The following is a 21,629-nucleotide window of genomic DNA, read 5'->3' as shown; positions in this document are numbered from 1 at the left end:
TTAAATACCAGTTAAGTACAAGGGGTTGATTCTTTCAAAACTGATGGCTTTGTGTCTAAATTAGAAACACTTTTAGATAAACATAAATGGAAATGAAAAGGTAAAAAATTAATTTTAATGGTACAAAATGAAAGGGGAGATGAATTTGATTAGCAGAAATAAGAGCTGAAGAACCCCAAATAAAATTGGAGAAGAAAAAGAGGATCAAATAATTTTTCAATATATTAGATTACATAAATACTGAGAAAGAAAAGAGGGGGCATAATTATAAATATATCTGGATAGGCACAGGCATGACTTGCTTCCCAACCACATGGTTCTGGGTTCAGTTCCAGTGTGTGGCATCTTAGGCAAGTGTCTTCTGCTACAGCCTCGGAATGACCTAAGCCTTGTGGGTGGATTTCATACACAGAAACTGGAAGAAGTTTGTCACATATGTGTGTGTGTGTGTGTGTCTTTGTCCTCCATCTCCACTTAACAACTGCTGTTGGTATGTTTACATCCCTGTAACTTAGCAGTCTGGCAAAAGGGATTGACATAAGTACCAGATTTAAAACAAGCAAAAAAAATAAGTATTGGGGTGTCAATTCATTCGACTAAAAAATTCAAGGTGGTACCCCAGCATGGCCACAGTCTAATGACTTAATGAGTAAAAGACAAAACACAAGACATAAACAAATATACGCACTCGTAAATGGGAGTGATAACCATCTCCAGAAAATGATCCCTGGGATTTTTTTTCTTGTGCAACTAATATAAATTATTATAAGGGCAGATATAGCTGGATTTATGGCCACTGCTTGAGGCACCATCATCCACCACCACCAACAACAAAGACAAAATGACTACCATTGTGGTACCATCAGTATTATCCACAAGCACTATTGCAGTTATCCCCCTTCATCATTATCATCAACACAAAACCACCACCACATTCATCACAACTACCCCCCATTGCACAGCCTTTTGTCTTCCTCTCAACCATCAGCATCATCACCACCACCTTAACTACAGCCTATTTCGCCACTGCCACCACCATCAACAGCACAGTGAGTACCACTTCTATCACATTATTCACATTACACACAATTACCATCACTGCAGCTATCACAACCATCATCATCGTCATCATTAGCACCATCATCATCATCTCCACCACCACCACTACCAATAACAATACAATGAAGGATGAACCAACAAAGAACCTCTACATCAGTGATTCTCAACCAGGGTCCATGTGACCCTTGGTGGGGGTTGGGAGCCATATAAAATTTTGTAGTTAAAATTTATGTACAACAGAGAAAATCTGAATTTTTTTTTATACAATTCCTAATAACAGTTAATTATAAAAAAGATTTTTTTTAAACATCAAATGGCTATGAGAGGGACCACCAGAGTAAAATGGGAGTCAAAGGGATCCATAGGTAAAAAAAAAAAATGGCTGAGAACTGCTGCTCTATATGGTCAATTAATCTTCTAGAAATAGCAGCCAAACTTCCCTGAAATCACCCTATATCCTCTTAAACAGGAAAGGACAGACACTAGATATTGGCTAATGTCGTCCTGGGGACAATTAGTATAACGAGTAAAAGAGAAAAAAGACATGATGGCTATGGCAAGAATGCTTTTGATCATAAGTCTGTCCCACCAGAGCTGACCTGGGGTTAAATAACACAACGAGAAAGCCTTTACACGTCATTCAATTTGCTAAAAATAACAGACAAATCTTCCTCAAACAACAACCATGTAGTATAAGGGTATAAGGACTGGACACAGTAGATAATGAAGGCAAACCTAGACGTAACTCTAAAAAGGCAGGAGGGTCATGGCTGAAACGCTACTGACTACAGATTTGTTTAATTAGGGTTGAACCTGAAGACTAATCAGCAGTAACAAATAACACATTGTCCAGCTCAACAACCACCACAACCATCAACATTAGTCACCAGTATTGCAGCTATCATCATCATCATCATCCCCACCACTACCATTATCATTAATAGTAGTGCAACTAACAAGAGATATGATGAATACAAACAAGTGAAAGAAAGTCAGAGAGAGACAGAGAGAGACAGAGAGAGACACAGAGAGATACAGAGAATGAGAGAGAGAGAGAGAGAAAGAGAATAAGAAACAAAGAGAGAGAGAGAGAAAGAATAGAGATGACAAAACTCCACAACAAACACACATACACATACATACAGATATAAACCCCACATACACAAGCACATATACATACATACAAATATATACCCACATACACATGCAGAGAGAGAGAAAGACTGGTGACTACAAATTAGCTTAGTATCTGAAAGCAGCAAGTAAAAAGCCAGAAGCTATGTGTGTTACAGGAACGATTTGTAAACTGCAGACATACAACACACTATCACAATCCTCACTCTGTGTGTGTGTGCAGTAGTTTGCGTGTGTGTGTGTGTGCGGTAGTTTGTGTGTGTGTGTGGTAGTTTGTGTGTGTGTGCGGTAGTTTGTGTGTGTGTGTGTGGTAGTTTGTGTGTGTGTGCGGTAGTTTGTGTGTGTGCAGTAGTTTGTGTGTGTGTGCGGTAGTTTGTGTGTGCGTGTGTGGTAGTTTGTGTATGCAGTGTTTACTTGTTTTGTTTTTTGTTTTTGTTTTGGAAATTTTTTTTTTATGTGTTGTAGTTTGTGTGTGTGTGTGTGTGTGTGTGTGTGTTATAGAGGGAAGGATGAGAAGAGGAGAAATTTGAAGTGGGGTGGGGGTAAGGTAAAGAGAAATGAAACAAGATGAGATGAGACAGAAAGGCTAGATCTGAAGTAACAGCTAAGTTGAAGTGTGCGTGCATGCGTGCATGTGTGCGTGCATGCGCGTGTGTGTTTGCTTCTTGTGGAGGGAAAGGAGCTGCAGAGGAGAGAAATAACGACGGGGAGAGGGTGAGAGAGAAAGGCCAGGACTGGAGTAAGAGAGCCAAGCTATCTTAAATCGACAGCTGCACAACATACATAATAATCATCAACATAATTAATAAATATAAAAGAAAAAAGGAGAGTGTGTGAGAGAATGACAGAGGGGAGTGTGAGGGGAAAGTGGGTGAACAAACAGAGAAATGCAGGAGATTGAGAAGAAAATGGAAATGATAGAAGAGCAAGGCTGTCAGTGTGTGTGTGTGTGAGAGACAAGGAGGTGGGGGGGGGGAAGACTGGTAGAAAAAAAAGTAATGTAAAACAAATTGGTCTAAAAGAAAAAAAAGAGATAAAATATGAGAATGAGAGAGAGAGAGAGAATATGAAAGGAGAGGTTGAGTGAAGAGAAAGATTATGGAAGAGAAGAGAGCAAGAGAAAGAGAGTAGAAGAATTATGAAGGAAGAGGGGTTAGCCAGACAGGGAGAGCGAGAGAGAAAATGAGAGAGAGGAGGTCTAGAAATGAAAAGAAAAGGATAAGAAAATACAGAAAAGAAACAGAGAGGTAGGGGGAGGGGGAGAGAGAGAGAGAGAGAGAGAGCAGGGAAACAATACTATAGCAAGAGAAAAGAGAGGCAGTTTAGACAGAGCTAGTAAAAAATGTGTCAGAGAGAGAGAGAGAGAGAGAGAGTAAGAGCTAGATAAAGAGTGAAAAAGGCTAAGTGTGTGATAGGCAAGAGTAAAAGATATGAGAGAAAATGCATCAAAGAGAGAGAGAGAGAGAGAAAGAGAGAGATAAAAAAACAAGAGGAAAGAGAATGTAAATGATATAAATAGTTTACAAATAATAATAAAAGAAATTAAGAAAGCAAAAAATAAAAGAAGCAAACTGCAGATGAAAGCAGTTTCTAATGGCCCGAAATTCTAAGAATGGACAGTTAGCAACCAATATTGATAACAACTTGCTAGAAACTGGTTTGGTTTGACCATAACAACAACTATACATAACTTTACAGGTAGGCCTGTTCTCATTGTTGTTGTTGTTTTACTATTTTTTCCTTGTATTTTTATTTATATAAAGTTATATACTTTTTTTCTCCTTACATCTAATTTTTTTTTTTTTTTTTTTTTCTGTATCATTTACATTAATTCCAATAGAAGGACAGATACTCTTGGAACTTTGGTAAGAATTTCTCTACATCTTGCTGATTCTTCTGTGCCTTACAGTCAGTGATATGCATTAGCTCGGCTAATTCAATCGTTCTGGAGTAACACATTCTTCCGTTGTGATGCGAGTATATATACTTTCATATACATACATGCATTTTATATCAACACAGGAATACATTATATAAATAGATATGCAAATACATTTATATACATATGTACACACACACACACACACACACACACACACATCCATGCATATATAATTTCACAGATACACTTTTATTCATGCATGTATACACACATCTGTCTGTCCAGGGGTGCCTACAATATATATATATATTCTCTTTTACTTGTTTCAGTCATTTGACTGTGGCCATGCTGGAGTACCGCCTTTAGTCGAGCAAATCGACCCCAGGACTTATTCTTTGGAAACCTAGTACTTATTCTATCGGTCTCTTTTGCCACACCGTTAAGTTACGGGGACATTAACAGACCAGTATCGGTTGTCAAGCGATTTGGGGGGGGGGGCACAAACGCAGACACACAAACACACATATATACGACGGTCTTCTTTCAGTTTCCATCTACCAAATCCACTCACAAGGCTTTGGTCGGCCCGAGGCTATAGTAGAAGACACTTGCCCAAGGTGCCACGCAGTGGGAATGAACCCAGAACCATGTGGTTGGTAAGCAAGCTACTTACCACACAGCCACTCCTGCGCCTATATATATATATATTTTTTTAGTTGAATGTATTGTTCCCGTTTTTTTTTTTTAATTTTTTTTTTTTACTAAAGTCTGGTACTTATTCTATTGGTCTCATTTGCAAAATTGCTAAGTCACAGGTAGCAAATACACCAGCATTGATTGTCAAGTGGCGACAGGGAACAAAAACTGACACAAAGACACACACACACACAGCTAGATGTTTCCATGTACCAAATCCACTCACAACTCTTTGGTTGGCCCGAATATGGACCAATGTGATTGGGAAAAAAGCTTATTACCTCACAGCTACATCTGTGGCAATATATACATACATATGTATTTATGTGTGTGTGTGTGTGCATGTATATGGGTATGTGCATATATGTGTATGTACAGGTGTGTATACATGTATATATATATATATATATAGATAGATATATATGTATACATACATATGAATACATATATGTATACATATATGTGTAGACATACATATATATGCATATACATATATATATATATATATATATATATATATATATATACATACATAAATAAATATATATATATACATACATAAATAAATATATATATATATATATATATAGACACACAAATATACATATGTATGTATATATATATACATTTAAATGCACACATATATATATATGTATGTATATGTATATATACATATATAAATGTGTGTGTGTGTGTGTGTGTGTGTGTGTGTGTGTGTGTGTGTGTGTGCGCCCATGCATGCGCTGGGGCACTTCCTTGAAGGATTTAGTTGAAGAGATCACAGTCACTGTTGCTGAACTGCTAAGTCACAGGAATGTAAACAAACCAACACCAACAGAGAAATGTACACACACTTAGAGTTTCTTTCTCCGATATTCACTCACAAAGCTTTCATTGGCTGAAGCTATATTAGAAGACACTTGCCCAAAGTGCTGCATAATGGAACTGAAACCATGACTGCATAGTTGGGAAGCAAGCTTCTTACCCACACGACCATACACACACGAAAGGAAAGGTGATAATAATGTAGCTGATTTATTCCAGTGTTACTAACCACGAGCTAAATACTATATTGTATCAAGATATTTAGCTTGCAAGTCCATCTAGCAATAAATAGGTACTATGAGTAGGTGCAACTCAGTAATCTAGTAACAAAAACACAGTAAGCTGGCTTTGCTCAAGCAAAATCCTGTATGTCTATAATTTAGAGATAGCCAAGTTCTGGCAGTTTAACTTGTCCAGGATACACTATGAGGTCTTCAGCAGAATGCCAGTGACTTAGCAAGTTACAGAACATGTAAATTTTAAACTGGTTTGGCTTGGCAGTAGAACTTGTGCCTAGGGTCTGTCCTATCGGACAAGTGAAGCTTGCATAGCTAATATTCCTTTTGCTGTGAGAAGGAGCGATTGAGCATGGTGTTTATGCCACAATGGAAATACCAGTGATACACTTGAGCTGGTTGTGCTAGAATTTGCAGAATATTAAGATATGTCAAGCAAAACCAAATAACAGCCAGTGGGATAATATGTGGAAGAAGGGTAGTGCTTATAGAGCTTGCAAACTCCATCGAATTTGTGAGTTCAATAGAGCTGATATCCCATTGAACATCAGCAGGAGGTGAGAGACACCACCACCACCACCACCTCTGTCATCATGTAAGCATCCACTTTTCCATGCTGGCATGGGTTAGATGAAACTTGTTGAGGTGGATTTTCTATGGAAAGATGCCTCTCTTATCACCAATCCTTATTTTGTTTCCAAGTAAGGTAATATTGTCCCTAATCCTTTGAAAATAAACACAATGGCAGGACATGTTTTTACAGAGGACTGCAAACAAATGACACTGTGTTTGAATAAACAATAACTTTGTTAACAATCAGCATGCAAATGTCAAGACAAGAAGAGAGAATCAAAGTAAACTTTTTTTCTAGAAAAATATACCAAAGAAAATTTTTAAATAATCAGAGATGTTCAAACTTCGCAAGAAAAGAAAACATAAAAACGCTATATTGCAAATTTTGCCTTCTCATGCAGCAGATGTAGCAAATCCTGTTCCACTCATGAAACAGGTGAACAATTTAAGAGTCGTTGGGGGCTCATAAATCAGAACTCAAATCAAAATTTAATCTTTTAAAAGTGCCAGAAAGGGTGTCAAGGTACATTGTGGATTTTAAAAGAAATATATAACTTAAGGCTTAAATAGCCTTAAATTATATCTTAACCCATATCATATCAACCTGCCTGAGGCCATTGCACAATTCTATGATACAAAGTTCTTGTTTTAAAGTGATCTAAATTAAAACCTAGCAGACGGTAACTTGAATAGTGCCAAATACAATTTGATACCAGACTTGGATGAAGCTGAGATTTTTCAGCATGACAGAGCTCCATGCCATAGATTGCATGTAACACAACAGAGTGTGGCTGATGAAGGTGTTACCGTATTGAAAGATTGACCAGCTCAGAACCCTGACTTAAATATCATCGAGCAAATGTGGACAGGACTAAAGAGAAGAGTTCATCAAAAGAATCCGTGCAATTTTGAAGAGTTGTGGTTATTCAGCAATAGAGAAGGGCATCTCATACCTGTGAAGATGGTGAAGAATTTGCATGCATCTCTTCCCAGGTGCATTGAAGCAATTATTCAAGCTAAGGGAAGCCACACAAATTATTAACAATGTACAGTAACTTCTTGAAGTGAACATTATGTAATAAATGATATTTTTCTGTTTTAAAACACTGTATCTTGATTGGTTTATGTGAGGTGGCTGAAAACTTTTGCACAGCCATTTTTGGTGGTCATCTCACATCTTCCCCTTTCATTCAGAACCCCTACTACAAAATATGATTATGTATGGAAATGACTCCAACAGGGCCAATGTGAAACATCCACTTATAAGTGCACTGAATTGCATTGCATACATGACAGACTTCCAGTTTTCATCTAGCAAATTCACTCACAAGGCACTGATCAGCCCTGGGCTAAAGTAGAAGATACTTGTTCAGTCCCACTGCAATGTGGTGGGATTGAACCTAAAACAACATGAATGCAGAGCAAGTTTCTTAACCACGTAGCCATGCCAGTTTTCATCCTTTAAATTTTTATACTTTCCATACTTGTTTGATCTCCAGTGCACCACAAAAGTTAAAAAGATTTTGAGAACCACTACACTGGAAAATGTAATCCTAGTCACACTTTGTCTGAATAAAAGATAAGACAGTCACATCTGGAATTCTTTTGATCATAAGTCTGCTCAATCAAGGCTGATTTCAGAGTAAACAACAGAAGCACACGTAAAATTTATGTTGAAGATGATGAGGATGATGATGATGGTAATGACGAACATGATCATGATAATGATTTCAAATTTTGGCACAGGGCCAGTAAATTTGAGTGAAGGGGCTAGTCAGTTACATTGACCCCGGTGCTCAGCTGACACCTATTTTATGGACCCTGAAAGGATGAATGGCAACAAGTTGACCTTGGCAGAATTTGATCTCACAACATAAAGATCAACAAAATGACGCATGGCATTTTGCCCGACATGCTAACAATTCAAGTGAATGTGTGAAAAGCAAAATAAGAATTTTGAAAGAAGTATCTGTAAAACTAGCTTTTAAACATCGAATAGCTGAGGGAGCCCACCAGAATATAAAATAGTAACCAAAGGGGTCCATAGATTAAAAAAAATGGTTGAGAACAATTGCTCTAAACAAAGACAGCTATTACTTTCAATAACTTTTATAACAAGCCAAAGAAGAAGCCTCTACATCATCATTTGACTTGCTAGATATAGCAACCAGATGTCTTTCAAATTACACCTTGGTATTTTATGAGATGAAGAACACATTGGATGAATACAAGAAGACATGGTCACGATAGGAATGCGTATGATCATAAATCTACTCATTCAGGACTAACTGGGGAACTCAATGCCAAAATGTCATTCATTGCTTCTTATCTGAACTGATTAGATGACATATAGTGATTACAGGTGTAGAAGCTGTCACTATACAAAGGTGTGATATATCATGTACTGAAGTTTGCCACCAGGATAATTTTGTAATGCCAACTAAATTATAGCGTTTAAACTGGCCATATCCAGCCCAAATATTCTACCAGTTTTATGCTCAAACAGCTAGATCTGGCCTATCACATAGACCCTACAATGTCATTCTAAAACTACACAATCATATCATTGAAATTTTAAAGCTATATGATTAATTCTTGCATGATTAATTTTGAAGCTATATGATAAATTCCAAAGTTACTTACACCGATCCAAGTGGCACTTATTTTATCAACCCCAAAAGGATGAAACGCAAAGTCAACTTTGGCAGGATTTGAACTCAGAATGTAGTGACAGGCAAAATACCACTATGCATTTCATCCAGCATGCTAACAATTCTGCCAGTTCAACGCTTTACTACTACTACTAGTAGTAATAATAATAATAATAATAATAATAAATCTGCAAGCACTATGGGAAAAAGTTGTCTAAGAACTAGTTTGAACACTTTCCTCAACCAGTCACTGAAATTAGCCAGATCACCTTTCTGGGATTTAAAAAATCCTACCAATAGAACCATCAAGGCAAATTGTCCTGATATAACTGTTAAAAAAACCATATGGATAAAACTTACATCCTGATATGGGTGACCCCACGGACAACAATGTCACAGTTGAAGAAATTAGTAAAATGAAGAAATACAAAGATTTAGGTACGGAGACTGTCAAAATGTGGAAGACAACAACCACTATGATATCTGAATTCATAGGGGTACACAGGGTAAAAAAGAAAAGAACAGAGAAATTTATAGACATAGTACTAGGGAAACCAAGCCTCAAAGAAATAGTAAAAAATAAACATTAATCAGCACTGTGCAATTTTAAGAAGAACACTGTCGTCATAAATTTCATAGCTCTACAGCATTTTTATTGAGCACTCATATGTGTACATTCTTTTATCCAGTAATCAGCACTTCCTGACAATGTGTAAATATAGCAGATATCAAGGAAAAAAAAAAAATTTTTTTCCCTTAAGAAAACCAGGCAAATGAAACTTCATGACCAAACTAAAGACTGAGAATGATAAAGGTAAGTGTTAACATAAAAGTAACTTATGCATAAAAATTGTAAATAAATTGAAATCTGCCTCTTAGTTCATCATCATTATCATCATTTACTCTCTGTTTTCCATGCTGGCATGGGTTGGACAGTTTGACAGGAGCTGACCAACTGAAGGGCTGTTCAAGCTCCACGTCTGTTTTGGCATGGTTTCTATGACTGACACCTTTCCTAACGCCAACCACTTTACAGAGTGTTTTAGGTGCATTTTATGTGGCACCAGCACTTACAAGCCCACAAGATTAGGGATGCTCAGCTGGAGAGGGCTGCAAGGGCAAACACGCTTTTACTTGGCTTGACGCGTCTTCTCAAACACAGCAAACCGCCAAGAGACTTGGTCCCCTATCATCTCCTCTGTGAGTCCCAACATTTGTAGATCACTTCTCACCACTTTGTCTTCCTGGGTTTACCCCTTCCACATGTTCTTTCTACTATTAGAGATCGGCACCTCTTGATGCAACTATCCTCATTCATATGCATTGAGAAAGAAAATGACCATGTGGTGACTACCATCTTTTGCCAGATTGCCAAGTTATGGGGACATAAACCAGCACCGGTTGTCAAGTGGTGGGAGAGACAAATACATGTACACACAGTTTCCTCCAACCAAAATATACCCACAAAGCTTTGGCAGGAGGAGATACAAATAATTGTACACTCTAACTTGGCTCTTTCATGACTAAATTTGGAATAAATTACCTGCATTTATATTTCAGTTAATTTTTAATATAATCAGATTTTGAAGGAACTTACTAAGCTTTCTGTAACTTTATATAAAAGTACATTATGCTGATATTGACCAACAGAAATCTCATAATTTGATTCATATTTTAACCCTTTAACATTCAGATTTCTTTGAGAAATGTATTGCTTATTTATTCACATTGTTTTGAATTAATTATGCATTACCTTACTCTTTTACTCGTTTCAGTCATTTGACTGCAGCCATGCTGGAGCACCGCCTTTAGTTGAGCAAATCGACCCAGGACTTATTCTTTGGAAGCCTAGTACTTATTCTATCGGTCTCTTTTGCCGAACCGCTAAGTTACGGGGACGTAAACACACCAGCATCGGTTGTCAAGCAATGTTGGGGGGACAAACACAGACACACAAACATATACACACACATACATATCTATATATATATATATATACATATATACGACGGGCTTCTTTCCGTTTCTGTCTACCGAATCCACTCACAAAGCTTTGGTTGGCCCGAGGCTATAGTAGAAGACACTTGCCAAAGGTGCCACGCAGTGGGACTGAATCCAGAACCATGTGGTTGGTAAGCAAGCTACTTACCACACAGCCACTCCCGCGCCTGTAGCTTTGAGATTTTGATGTTGTGATTGTTTATTTTTAGAAGGACAGTGTAGGGTAGGTGTGAGAGACCTTATGGCTGGTTTGAACATAAAACAGGTAAAATATTTGGGCCATATATGGCCAGTTTAAATGCTAAAGGGTTAAAAAGATTTTGATGAAGATTTTATAATTTGAATATTTAAATATAATTTAGTACAGGCAGTCTCAGGCAGGTTGATATCAAAAGGGTTAAGAATGAATTTCTAAGTAGACTGTGAGTAATCAAACCACACTAGTTCCTGAACATAGCATTTAACCCTTTCATTACCATATTTCTATTAAAATACATTGCCTTTGTTTCAATTAATTTTGGAAATAACAAAGAATTCAGCAAAATAACTGGCATTCTTAAGCTGAGACATAAATTAACATGAAATTATGACAGACGTTTAAACCAGGAAGTTCGATTCATATAACCAAGAGTGGTCTCAGGCGGGTTGGAATTAAGAGGGTTAATGATACCGCTAATCTCTCGGGAGTGGAGGAAGGGGTGCTATGTTGCAATGCACCCCACCTGTCTATGTTGCAATTGTTTTCTGCAGTTATGCATCAAGGATGTGAATGGAATATATGTTGCTCATACTAATCCCAAAGGTATTTACCCTTTACTAAAGAGAAATAAAATGGAGACAAAGTCATATCTGGATCCCTCATCAAATGCTTACTGTTTTTACTGTGCAATATTCAATCAAGAATACAACAGCCATTTAAAATGAGAAAAGAAGAAAGTGAACTTGATTGTTACTTAATTGGGAACGAAAGCTTTATTCCAAAGAATGGCCATTAAGTCATTAAAGAATTTGTTCCAATTAGTTTTGAAATCAAAATCATTAAAAAAAAAAAGAAAAGAAAATGAAGTCTCCAGTCGTGTTTGGAACACCTTTGTGTCATATACTGAAATCAACTATAGCAAGAGGTTATGACATGAATGAGATTCAAATACAAAATTATTATATAAATTAAGTTTTATTATCAAGAAAGAACATGATCTTTTACAGTCTGACATTAAACCTGCTAACATGGATATAAATCTGATTTGAAAAAAAAAAAAAAATAAAAATAATTTCTGCTGCCTTGACAGAAATACCTGCTTGGATTGTTGTAGCGTCACACCAACCTGCAACTGCACAAAACCAGTGCATATAGCAGCTGTTATAGATAAATATATATACCAAGCAGATTTAGCCTACATTATTTTTATTATTTGTTCTTATTTTTTTTCGTTTTGTAATTGACAGCAGTAATGTTAAATAATCCATTAGTCTCCAAAACACTAAAAATGATTAAATTATGACCAACGGGCTTCTCGTAAATTTAAACAAACAGAAAACATCAAAACTTCCTCTTAATTACTCAGAACTTATTGAGGATTAAGTAGTTTCCAACAGCATTTTTTGTAAGCCAGAAATTAAGATACAAGTCTCACTTCAAAGTAGATGAGTAGTGGATTAGAAGGAATTCCACATTTAGCCACCAAAATACACCTACATACCTCAAAACTCATGAGAAATGGTTAAATTCCCAAACAAACTATGCCAGTAGAGTGAACATAACAACTTCACAAAACACTGAAGCATGTTAGTTGCTCCGTAAGTTTAATCGTTTAGCATGTACACCTGCTGCATCTGATTTAAATATTCTACAGGTTTTATGTTTAAACTGGCCAGATTTGGCCTCTCACACCCACCCTACAATGTCATTCAGAAAGCAAAACATCACATCATCAAAATCTTGCATAAATAATTCAAAACAATTCTTTCATTCTTTTACTTGTTTCAGTCATTTGACTGGCCATACTGGAGCACCACAAATAAGAGTCAAAATAACTCATGGCCACAATAAGCACCATCTTATTGACTGTCAAGGGAAGCAAGCTCCTTAAGCACCAGACAGGGAGATTGCCTTCCTTGTCAGTCAACAAGATGGTGCTTATTGTTTTGACTCTTATTTCTAGCAATACTGGTATTGAATAGCATCCTCAGCTGCTTTAGTAACATATATATTTTTGCCTTTGGTTGAAAAATTGCTAACAAGCCACCCTTATTATTTATATATATACATACATACACACACACACGTATAATGGGCTTCTTTCAGTTTCCATCAACCAAATCCATTCAAAGCTTTGGCCGGCCTGAGGCTATAGTCAAAGTTACTTGCCCAAGGTGCCACGCAGTGGGACTGAACCCAGAACCATGTGGTAGGGAAGCTAGCTTCTTACCACACAGCCATGTCTGAGCCTATAAAAAAAAAAAAGCATTACATTTGACAGAATAATCTGAAGCCTAAAGAGTTAAGGACAGGATGTAACTAAACAAAACCTACCCACAAATCAAAGTCCCATTTTGAGAACTGACTGAATGAAGAAGATAGGAGGAATACTGGGCACAGCACAATAATAACAATAGCTGAGGATAATGCAGTTTAACATACTGAATCTGTACCACCATTTTGACATGTGTGTGAGTGGAAAGTACAATTGAGTGCGGGAGAAGGGAGGAAGAGAGAGCTAGACTATCAAATGACAGTATTCCCAATCAATAAACATATCACATGCTTATATATTCGGTTTGCTTTCCTACACTATGTCTCTTCTTGCATATTCAATATTGCTAATATTTAGGGCTTACATTCAGTACAAACATTATAACTGTGTCAGAAAAGACATTATCAGAATCGGTCTGTCTCCGTCTCACACATACTTAGATCATGAAGTGTGAATATGGGTGCAGGCGTGGCTGTGTGGTAAGAAGCTTGCTTCTCAACCACATGGCTCTGGCGTTCAGTCCCACTGTGTGGCACCTTGGCAAGTGCTTTCAACTATAGCCCCAGGCCGACCAAATCTTTGTGAGTGGATTTGGTAGACAGAAACCAAAAGAAGCCCGTCATATATGTGTGTGTGTGTGCACACGCATGTATATATATGTTTGTGTGTATATGTGTGTATATATATATATATATGTAGATAGATATAGATATATACATATATGTGGATACATGGATATATATATATATATGTAGATAGATATAGATATATACATATATGTGGATACATGGAGATAAATATATGTTGTGTGGATATATATATGTATGCATGTGTATTTGTGTATAAATGTATGTGTGTGCATGCATGTGTGTGTGTCTTACACGATAGTTGTAAACAAGTGACATCATCATGTAAATGGTGTCCTATTTCCAACTTTCCATGAAAATATCTGATCATAGACGAAATATTACTTTACTTGAAAATAGTTGAGGTTTGGTGACAAGAAGGGCATCCAGCTGTAGAAAATCTTCTCCGACAAGCTGACATTAAATTATGTTGGTATGGAGACGTTGACATCAAAATGATGATGATGATGACAATGATGATGTGTAAATATCCCAGTGATCCAGCACTTCTAATGCAAAACACACAAGGCTAAACACTAAAAAACTGAATTTCTTTAATAGCTTATGAGGCCCGATTTGGTAATTGTGGAGAATGTTCTGGAAATAACTCCACTTCCTCATGCTAATTTTATTGTGTTGGCAGGGTCCCCCATGAGATTTGAACTCAAGTAATTTATTCCACAGTGCAAACATATCTTTACACACTATTTACTAATTAAGATCAGCACTACTTTCTTCATATTCTACAGAGAAATAAAATTAGTCTTGTTGCTGTATCTAGAGACAATACATGACATTAGGAAACAAAGAATTTCTTGTGATTAGGAAAGACAAAAAGAGAGAAATATGAAGCAGGTGTATCAGTCAGAATGTATTACTTATATTTTACTAATTCATTCCAGACCATTAAGAGTTAATTATACAAGTTAATTTAAGAAAATAACAAAATGAAAAGTATCATCAACTCCTAAAATTTTGACTTTAAACTACTGAAAATGAAGATCAATAATTAGCCATGTGCAGAGTCAAAGGATATCAACAATTTTAGTTTCAAACTCTGACGACTAAATTGTAAAATAAATCAATAAATAGTTTAATGAACGAAGATAAATAATTCTCTGTCTTAAATTCTAAACTCTCTTTATATGACCATTCATGCTTTAATGTGCAAGAGTATATTAAAAATATATGTACACACACAGGCACAGTTGTGGCTGTGTGGTAAGAAGTTTGCTTCCCAACTACATGGTTTGAGGTTCAGCTCTAGTATGTGGCACTTTGGACAAGTGTCTTCTAGTATAGCCCTGGGCCAACCAAAGCCTTGTGAGTGAATTTGGTAGACAGAAACTGAAAGAAGCCCATCACACACACACACACACACACACACACACACACACACAGAGTAATACCTCGCCATATTGTGGTTTATTATTTAAGCTTATGTTGTTTACTCCATGGTGTTGTTTTGCATTTATAATAAAATAAATATATACAAATTATAAAAATAATTTTTAAAAATATACAGTACTGTTTCTACTTCGCGGATTTTCACCTATCACGGGGGGGGGGGATGTAACACCCATGATAATCGAGAGATTATTCTGTGTGTGTGTGTGTGTGTGTATATATGTAGATAGATAGATTTTTATTAATATTCAGCAGAAGCAAGAGTGACTCAAGGTCTGAGAGTTTCATGCATTGGCATGCTTTTGTTTGTATCCCACCACTCCTTGACAACCAGTGTTGGTTTATTTACATCCCTCTGACTTGGCAGTTTCACAAAAAGATACCAACAGAATAACTGATAGGCTTACAATTTAGTCAGAGTTTAACAGTTAGATAATAAAAAAAAGAAAACGACTGAGAGCAATGTATTCAATTATGCAACTAAATCTTTCAAGGTGGTGCCCCAGTATGGCCACAGTCCAATGATAGAAACCACAAAGACCTTTATATTCCTATAACAGTGATACAATTCCCCAAATGCCAAACGCTAGTATGGGAAGTTAACAACTCCTCACCCACCAGTTGTCAGTCACCCAAGCTGTAATGCTGATAAGGAAGAAACAATAAACATGCTGTTCTTTCAGACCATTTATATCTTGCAGTTATAGTTAAACTGAGTGATTATGCTTCTGTTACAAAAATGCTCAGTAATTGATGATATAACCCAGTGTTGCCCATTCTTTTTCACTTATGGACATCTTTGATCCCTATTTTATACTACTTTGACTCCTATAACCATCCAATGTTTTAGAAAAAATCCTATATATTATTAGGAATTGTATTTTAAAAATTGTTAAAATATTTTGTGTATTGTAATAGTATAACCAATTTATTGCAGATAAATTTTAACAAAATGTTATATGGACCCTGTAAGGGTCATATGGACCCCAGCTGAGGACCACCAATATAAGCAAAAAGAATTAATGTGAAAATAGAAGAGACACTCCAAATTTTTTCACAAAACATTTCCATTTGTACCTCAGCAAGAAAATATTTAAAAAGCCTTGTTGCTTTTATGTTGAGGTAATTTTTACTAGAATAATTAAGAAATGCTTCTAATTTAGGCACAAAGAGAGGAGTAGACAATACTGGTACTAGACTGCTACTTTATTTTATCAACCCTGAAAGGTATGAAAGAGAAAGTTCACCTCAATGAGATTTGAACTCAAAACATAAAGGATTGCAATAATTACAACAATGTATCCTTTTTGATGCTCTATTTCTTATTTCTTTATTGCCCACAAGGAGCTAAACATAGAGGGGACAAACAGGACAGACACAGCGATTAAGTCGATTACACCGACTCCGTGCATAACTGGTACTTAATTTATCGTCCCCAAAAGGATGAAAGGCAAAGTCAACCTCGGTGGAATTTGAACTCAGAATGTAACAGCAGACGAAATACCGCTAAGCATTTCGCCCGGCATGCCAACGTTTCTGCCAGCTCGCAGCCTTATATTATTTCTGCCAGCTTGCTCCCTAACTGTAACAATTAAAAATAAAAACAATATTTTTCTACTATAGGCAAAAGGCATGAAACTCAGTCAATTGCACTGATCCCAGTGCATAACTGGTACTTATTTCATTGACCCTGAAAGGATGAAAAGCAAAGTCAACTTCAGCGATATTTGAATTTGGTACATAAAGCTAAAAGAAATGTCACTAAGTATTTTGTCTGGTGTGCTAACAATTGTGCTAGCTCACTGTCTTAATCATAGTTTCAAATTTTGGCACAAGGCCAGCATTTTCGGGGGCGGGGCTAAGTCAATTAGATCGACCCTAGTACTCAACTGGTACTTATTTTATCAACCCTGAAAAAATGAAAGGCAAATTGATCCTGGCGGCATTTGAACTCAGAATGTAAAGACAGATGAAATGCTGCTAAGCAATTCTGCCAGCTTGCTGCCTCCACTGCCTTAATAATAATAATTAATTAATTAATTATACAACTACTAAACTACATTTTCTTTTTCTGAAGACAGGAATAATTCAGATCATAAGACAAATCTGAAAGCTGGAAAGCATTTAATTCAATCTTCTAAAAATGAACAATAACAATATTTTTAAATATGTACAACAGACAGTAACACTAATTTTTATAACAAATAGAAAAAGAAAATGGAGGAACAAGTACTAAAGTTCAAAATTTTCTGAAATCCACTGGGAGACATTAAAGGGCCCCTACCCCACCCTCCTGATTAAATAAGAACAGAGTTTGTTTACTATTTTGTTTCAGTCATTGGACAGAAGCCATGCCGCAGTCCAATGACAATACACACTGAAACATATTCAAAGGCTTTCTGTCAATCATATCAATCTTAATACTTATTCAAATTGATCTATATTTATAATAATGATAATCCTTTCTACTATAGGCACAAGGCAAGAAATTTGTGGTAGGGGAATAGTCGATTACATCGGCCTCAGTGTTCCACTGGTACTTAATTTATCAATCTCAAAAGGATTAAAAGGCAAAGCCAACCTTGGCGGAATTTGAAATCAGAACATAGCAACAGACGAAATGCCACTAAGTGTGCTAACGATTCTGCCAGCTCGCTGTCTAATAATTATTTCTTTATTGCCCACAGGGGGCTAAACATAGAGAGGACAAACAAAGACAGACAAATGGATTAAGTCGATTACATCGACCCCAGTGCATAACTGGTACTTATTTAATCAACCCCAAAAGGATGAAAGGCAAAGTCAACCTCGGTGAAATTTGAACTCAGAACGTAGTGACAGGCAAAATACCGCTAAGTATTTCGCCCCACGGGCTAACGTTTCTGCCAGCTTGCTGCCTAATAATAATAATTATTATTATTATTATTATTACTATTATTTCAAATTTTTGCCACAAGGGCAGCTTGGGAGAGGTGGGGGATGAGTGATTTCATTGACCCCAGTGTTCAACTGGTACTTATTTTATTGACCCCAAAAAGATGAAAACCAAAGTCAACCTTGGTGGAATTTGAACTCAGAATGTAGGAACAGATGAAACGCCACTAAGCATTTTGTCCAGCATAATAACAATTCTGCCAGCTCGCTGCCAAATAATAATAATAATAATAATGGTGATGATGGTTATTTCATTTATTTGCCATCAGGGCAAAGGATGGGCGGGGGGGACAATACAAAGACAGACATAAAGTGTGGGAGTTTATATATAATGAAATGATAAAATAATTGTAAAAAGAAAAAGAAAAAATTTAAGTATACACAATGGAGAGTAAAGGACATATATATAGTATACAAAGGTTTAAAAAAGAAAAAAAAAATGGGATGGGTGGGGAATGATAGCGATATAGCCCTCCTGATACAGGAGGACCTCTAGGGATAATCGAGGAACCCCACTGTCCAAGATTTTCTTGAAGACCAATAGCAATACTGTTCATCCATCACTGTCAATGACGACCAACGACATCACATGAGAGAAGATGGTCACAGCGTGCCTGACTGTGGCCAATCAGCCTGATGCATGCTCTCAGAAGGCTCTGCCACAGGTCAGGCACTGGTGGTCTGCTGGGAATATAGGTGAGTAGTTGGCTCTGGACTTGTGCAGTTCACATTTTCCGTGTGCTCCCGCAATCAAGTTCTCAATGGAGAGGGCATCTCTGTTGGTACAGCTTCACCAAGCAGAGCAGTAGAGTGCTATATTTACTGAAAGGCTAAATTACCATCTTTTATCAGTTTCAACCATTAGACTGTGACAATGCTGGGGCACCACCTCGAATTTTTAGTTGAATGAATTGACCCCAGTACTTATTTTTTAAGTCTTGTATGTATTCTATCAGCCTCTTTCACTGAACCGCTAAGTTACACGGGACGTAAGCACACCAACACCAGTTGTCAAGTGGTAACGGGGTGGGGGAACAAACTCAGATACACACACACACATATATATATATATATATATATATGTGTGAGTAAAAATAAATACAAAAAAAAAAGGGTTTTGTATGATCGTGTATAGAGGAATATATTATTTTATTTAAAAGAGTTCCAACTCTAATGTATGACAGACTGTAACAGTCTGTTACAGTCTGTCATACCGGCCATGATGAAATACCACAAGGTATAGAAAACACGTATTCGCCTTTATATATTTATATATTTACTCCTTTATATTGAACACTCAATATTTCATATATTCAATAAGACATATTCCATATATTCAATAAGACATTCAATACTTCATTTCATTGTACCATCCATATTTTTTTTATATTATATATTATATATTCCATATTCTATATCCCACATAAATTTTACAAGAATATAAATAAAAAACAGACAGAGTTGGAACTCTTTTAAATAAAATAATATATATATATATATATATATATATATATATACATACAGGCTTCTCTCAGTTTCCATCTACCAAATCCACTCACAAGGCTTTAGCTGGCCCAAGGCTGTAGTATAAGACACTTGCCCAAGGTGCTACGCAGTGATACTGAACCCAGAACCATGTGATAGGGGAGCAAGCTTCTTACCACACAGCCACTCCTGTGATACAACTTAACACTATTTTCCCACAGGTAAACATTTATGCAAAGATACAAAAAAACATAAAATAGGCCTCTGGACAGTTTCTGTCTACCAAATTTCACTTGCAATGCATTAGCCAACTCAAAACTATAGGTAAGTCCATACACCCAAGGTGCCTCATAGGGGAAACTGAAAACAGATCCTTGTGACCACAAACTGGACTTCTTAATCACATGGTTATAGAATTTATCTTTTATTTTGTAGCCATGCTGGAGCACCACCCTGTAGGGTTTTTAGAGAAACAGCTCAATCCCAGTCATTTTTTGTTTTTATTTTTTTTTAATGTCTGGTACTTATTTTATTGGTCACTTTTACCAAACAGCTAAGTTATGAGGCCATAAACAAAGCAACACCAGTTTTCAAGTGGTGGCAGGAGACAAATGCAAAGAAATCAAATAAATACACACACACGCATAGAGAGACAGGGATAGATAGAAAGATAGGAATGGATAGATAGATAGAGAGAGATAGATAAGGATAGGTAGATAGATAGATAGATAGATAGATATGACAGGGTTAGGGTCCACACAGTTTTCGACAACCAAATTCACTTACAAGACTTTGGTCAGCCTGGGGTTATAGTAAAAGATATTTATCCAAGACGCCATGCAGTGGGACTGAACCCAAAACTATGTTACTGCAAAGCAAGCTCTCTTAACTCACCATACAAGAAAAGTTAACAAAAAGGAAGAAAAAAAAAACGATGAATAAAAAAAAAAAAATTTATTGGCAGCAGGAATTAAAGAACATTCATGCTTCATATTACAACTACCATTCCACCAACCATGATGATATGTTCTGAGATGTGGGTCTGACAGTGGAGTGCTTTATAACAGCCCATTTCAGCATTGCAAGGTTGTTGTTTTTCTTATATTTATGTGAGTGCCTGTATAAAGTATGTGGCTACATATAAACAGAGATATGTAGGCATGTGTGTCTATGCATATATACAAAAAAAAAAGAAGAGGAATATCTGTGTATATATATGCGCATGTGTATAAACACACCTACACACATAAGAATATATATTTATATAAGAATACATATATGTATATGTATGCCTGTATGTGTGCACGTGTATACATACATACACACATATAATGTATATATGCATGTACACACATAAATATATATATATATATATATATATATATATATATATTTATATAAGAATATATATATGCATATGTATGCCTGTATGTGTGCACGTGTATACATACACACAGATATATAATGTATATATGCATGTACACACATAAATACATATATATATATATATATATATATATATATATATATATAATCTGTACAATTATGAAGTTACATGTATACTTAAGTAGGTATGCATGTATATACATAGATATATATACATATACACATATGCACACACAAATGAACACACACGCACACACAAT

At 36.2% G+C, this 21,629-nt stretch overlaps 1 long non-coding RNA gene across 2 annotated transcripts; it reads left to right on the top strand.

Moving 5' to 3' along the window:
- Positions 1 to 351: 351 nt before the first annotated feature.
- LOC128250662 (uncharacterized) lies at positions 352 to 11,923 on the top strand. Of its 2 annotated transcripts, none has more exons than XR_008266671.2 (3): positions 352 to 1,049; positions 9,746 to 9,870; positions 10,832 to 11,923. It is a non-coding gene; the product is annotated as an uncharacterized LOC128250662 (long non-coding RNA). The 2 variants fall into 2 exon arrangements; XR_008266670.2 differs by lacking the exon at positions 352 to 1,049 and adding an exon at positions 2,181 to 3,891.
- The last annotated feature ends 9,706 nt before the right edge of the window (positions 11,924 to 21,629 follow it).

The sequence above is a fragment of the Octopus bimaculoides genome, chromosome 25 (assembly GCF_046866305.1).
Source record: "Octopus bimaculoides isolate indiv1 chromosome 25, ASM4686630v1, whole genome shotgun sequence".
NCBI lineage: Eukaryota > Metazoa > Mollusca > Cephalopoda > Octopoda > Octopodidae > Octopus > Octopus bimaculoides.
Note: the sequence above shows the minus strand (reverse complement) of the source record. Positions and strands in the feature narration are given on the sequence as shown.